This window comes from Amblyomma americanum, chromosome 6 (genome assembly GCF_052857255.1).
Source record: "Amblyomma americanum isolate KBUSLIRL-KWMA chromosome 6, ASM5285725v1, whole genome shotgun sequence".
Taxonomy (NCBI): Eukaryota; Metazoa; Arthropoda; class Arachnida; order Ixodida; family Ixodidae; genus Amblyomma; species Amblyomma americanum.
The window spans coordinates 100,426,351-100,431,034 of NC_135502.1; the positions used below are offsets into that span (position 1 = coordinate 100,426,351).

General features: G+C 47.8%; 1 long non-coding RNA gene across 1 annotated transcript; it reads left to right on the forward strand.

Annotated features, from left to right (window-relative positions):
• The first annotated feature begins 1,385 nt into the window (after nt 1–1,385).
• Nucleotides 1,386–4,481, forward strand: LOC144094873 (uncharacterized). The gene is made up of 4 exons (XR_013306607.1): nt 1,386–1,482; nt 1,557–1,637; nt 2,586–2,660; nt 4,321–4,481. It is a non-coding gene; the product is annotated as an uncharacterized LOC144094873 (long non-coding RNA).
• The last annotated feature ends 203 nt before the right edge of the window (nt 4,482–4,684 follow it).

The window sequence follows — 4,684 nt, forward strand, 5'->3', positions numbered from 1 at the left end:
CGCCTATAGTCTTGTCATCGGGATCGAATCCTCGCTTCGTCGACGTTATGGGGATGAGGTGAGGGCGAGCTGCTGGCTAATGTCGGAAGACGGCGCATTGGGACGAAGCCGGGCGGCAAGACCCAAAAAGCCGCGAAAAAAGACGAAGGCAGGCGCAATGCGTCAAAGCTTCAAGGCTGGAATGAGGAGAACGCCCGCACCTTCAACAAGACGTGACGCGGCAGTGATCCGATGAACGCAGGATGACATGGTGAGAGCACGAAGTATGTTTTAATGACTGTGGGCCCAGCGCGAGTGCTCCATCCCACGCCACTGCCCGCTTCGTCCTCTTCAAGTTCATAATGATAGTATTTTGATTGATCGAAGATGATTGATCGAAGCATTGCTAGAGCGTTGGACAAGAACTTCGAAGCAATTGTTAGCTCTCTCGTTTCATTTCGCATGGTCTTTTGCTAAGTTTCTCAACTGATAAAAAGGCGCTGATTTAAAGCACTACATTCAAGTAGCTTTTGCAGGAGCGTGCGCCCACATGAAACATGAGCATTTTATTTTTTATGTGATGACCTGTTCTTGTGCTTATCCCTCACTGAGTGTACATACCTTCTAAGCAGTTGTTGTTGTGCATAAATTAACCTTACGCCACCGATGCGTGTCGCAAGTTGATAACTGCACGCAAAACGGGAACGAAGCTTTGCACCAAGCAAAGGGGCGCTAAAGGTACCGGTGACTCTTTTGATAAAGGGAGCTACCACCAGGCGCACTAGTTTGTCACCCTCAGGGACCTGGGCGATGGTACTGCGAGTGCCTCGGGAAAGAGAATGAAAAAACCAATAAACGATCAAATCATATTAGCTGCAAGTGGCGCGTGCGATATGTGTGGTGTAATCACTGGAAGGTTCACTTGCGGGCTATGGCAAACATCTGATCGGAAGTCTCCGGATTTGTTTTAGCTCTTTACGTACACTCAAATTGCGCAGCACGTATTGTTTTGTCTCGTCCCAATCGAAATGCAGTCACCGCTAACGGCATTCGATACTGCGATTGTAACCTCAGCAGCCGAGCTGTGACCCCTATAGACCAGATTCTTTTAGCCTCGCACGCAGACTGCGGATGCGCTTTTACTCTCGACACCAGGCGCCGCTTCTCGGCCTGGACTGCGGGATGACCGTTGCGGTGCCGGCGAATGTTCGTGTTTGTTTATGCGTGGCGTTTAGTTGTGTCATTATTGAGTGGTTTGGGTGAGTAGCTACGATGTACAAGAACTACTCGTCGGGGCGGCACTGCGCCATCGTTCGCTGCAAGAACAACCAACGTAAACGCAAGCTTGTGATAGATGAAAACTGCGCCGAACATCTGTGCAAGAGGCGTGTGCGTATGTGCGGCGTGTACTCGTTGCACAGATTTCCGGCTGCGCCTGAGAAGTGTAGGGAATGGGAAATCGCCCTGAACCGCAAGAACTTCAAGCCAAGCAAACTTGCACGTGTAAGTGATAGTGAACACTCTGCTGAGAGACACCGCGTTACTGATGCCGTTGCACGTTTTTTCGTTTATTACAGGTCTGTTCCGTTCATTTTATTGACGGCAAACCTACCGCCCTAAATCCGTGCCCAATGCTTAAGCTTGGCTACGCGAAAAAGGTGAGTACGTCGTGCACATCTGCTTTCATGAGGTGGAAGTGGCTGTTTCGAAATCGTGATGAATACTAAGCGCTCTTACGCGAGATGCGTGTTCAGGCCTTGCGTTTACCCGCAACCGAACTTGCTGTGCGCAAGAACGCCTCGTACCATGTGCTGGAAGTCGTGGTCGTAATGAGCTATGCATTAACTGCTACCTCAAGGCTGCCGATAGCCGTCTTACCGTTGAACTATATGCCAATTGGCGTTATCAACCCATTACAGGCATGCGCGTTACGGAGCCAGAACGCAGCGATGAACGCAGCGATAAGCTGCGTCAAACAGATACCGGGTGCGCTGTAAACTCGCTATTAACGTCAGCGATTACTTAGGGATGGGCGCGGCAAACACTGACGTTCACGCATTCGAGATTCGTGCATAGCGTTTCGTCCAGTGACAAGAACGTACTACTTGCGCTGCGCCACAGACGCAACACACACACAGACTTTTCAAAGCTTGTTTTAGTGTGCTGTAATTGTCGTTTAGTTTGGTTTATGGGGGTTTAACGTCCCAAAGCGACTCAGGCTATGAGGGACGCCGTGTTGAAGGTCTCCGGAAATTTCGACCACCTGGGGTTCTTTAATCTGCTCTGACATCGCAAAGCACACGGGCCTCTAGAATTTCGCTTCCATCAAAATTGGACCTCTGCGGCCGCGATCGAACCCGCGTCTTTCGGGCCAGCAGCCGAGCACCATAACCACTGAGCCACCGCGGCGACTTTTTGTGATGTAATTTAGAAAAGTTACCGACATGCTGTGGTTCAAAACGCGTGGTTGCAATTAACAAGCCACATCTAAAAATTCAAGAATGTGCACGTGGGATACTGAGAAAATAGGAAAAATGCCGGATTGTTAGCATGTTCTCGAGCTTCGCAGTTCACATGGACCATACCCCCTCTGTGCGTTTACATAGGTGACACGTGGAAGGAGGCCAATCCTGAGAACCCTCCAGCCAAAGGCTGCATCGGTGCAAATAATGGATAGCCAGGTAATATGTCTCTGCTTTGTCTTCATCCAAGTAGTCGAGCTGTCTCACTCAAACAATCAACTCACCTAAATGGGGTAGAAATGAATCGTAATTTGCATAGCATGAACGCATTATATGTCTGAAATTTCCTTCGATGCTTTGTTTTATTTTTATGTGCAGGCCACACAACATCCTGTCTCAGCAGTGACACCTGCAAAAGCCGCATCTGCTGCCTCAAGATCAACCTGGGACACAGCGGACCATTTGCAGCAGACTTCAGACTCGGATGAGTGCTACAGCAGTGTCCTTGATCTCAGCTGCCGTGGTCCTGTTTCCACTCAAGAAGGAAGAGCAAGTCAAAAGTGTAACAAGAGTTGCCAAGCAGAGATGCAAGTTTGCAGTGTGGGTGTTCAGTGGGAAGACCCATATTCCATCATACATGTTGAGCACTCATATGCAGCTCCAGAAACCAATTTTCTATGCTCAGAAACACAAACCACATCAAGACCAGCTTCTGAGGACCTTTCTGAGGCAGCGCGCAACTTTTACACGGGTCTTGGGCTTGATGGCTTTAGGAAACTCGTGACAACAGTGGCTGATCATGGTAAGGTTTGTGGAAACATGACCATTGGCGGCCAAGTCCTGCTAACACTAATGCGACTGCGATTAGGACTACTGTATTTTGACTTGGCCCTGAGATTTGGCGCATCTGTGGCTCAAACAGGAAGAATATTTCGCAAAATGATAGGCATTTTGCATGGCATTATGACCAATGTTGTTGCATGGCTGCCAATGAAAACAATTTTAGCAACAATACCACAACAGTTTGCCAAAAGTCAATATGCTGACACTACTGTTATTGTAGACTGTACTGAGGTGTACATGCAGCGGCCCAAGAAGCTTTATCCCAGAGGGCAGACATACAGCTCCCACAAGGGCTGCAACGCTGTCAAGTTCCTTGTTGCATTTGCACCAAGTGGATTCATAATGTTTGTATCTGGCACATATGGTGGACGAGCATCAGATAAGTTCATTGTTGAAGACTCTGGCTTTGTTGACAACTTGTCTGAAGGGCACGTAATCATGGCTGACAGAGGTTTTAGTCTGAGTACTTCCATGAAGGAAAACGGAGTGAAGCTCAACACGCCGGCTTTCTCAAAAGGCAGGCTTCAGTTTACTGAAAGAGAAGCAACTACATCAAGACGGATCTCGCACCTGAGAATTCACGTTGAACGTGCAATTAATCGTATTAAAGTGTACAGAATTCTCAAGTATTCATTGCCTATTCATCGCAAGAAGTTGATGAACAGCATTGTGCTAGTTTGTGCGGGGCTGTGCAATCTGAAAGGGCCACTAATAGCAGATCCAAAAGGCGAAGAGGAAGAGAACGAAAATGACAGTGAGAATGAAACAGGCCACATCCAAGGCACCATTACTCCGTGACAAGCAGGAGGGCACACTAGACATTGCTGATGCTGTGAAATAAGACTGGATGGAGTGTTTGAGTATTGTGCACCATTTTATTGCACTTCACTACAGCATGTTGAAGGTGTACAGACACAAAGTTTTCGAGTGTCAGTTTTTTTGCCTTGAAAGACGCATATGGGACTAGTAATGGTGAAAAGGAGCTCAAAACTCTTGTGCAGATAGTTGATAATTATAAACACTTTTGTACTTGCAGCTTCTGTCTCTGTCAGTGCCAGCACTGAACTGCACCTTGACGTTCAAGTCGACTGGCCAACCTGTACTACTACTACATTCCTGATGACGTCGGTGTCGTCAGCAAGCACTGGTAGCTCCTGTGAACTACCACATAGTTTGGTAACGTCACAGTAATTGGGCAAGTGCACCTTGACGTCACTGGATACGAGTGGAAAGGCCGAACGACTTCTCAGACCATGCAAAATCGTATGTTCCACTCAACGCCTGTTAGTGAACCTTACTAGAAGACATCTCCTTGCACCCATGAAAGAAATCATTCGCTACTTTGTGTTAAAAATTTTGTGTCTGTACCTCTTGGTTACACACCGTGTTGTTTGGTCTTG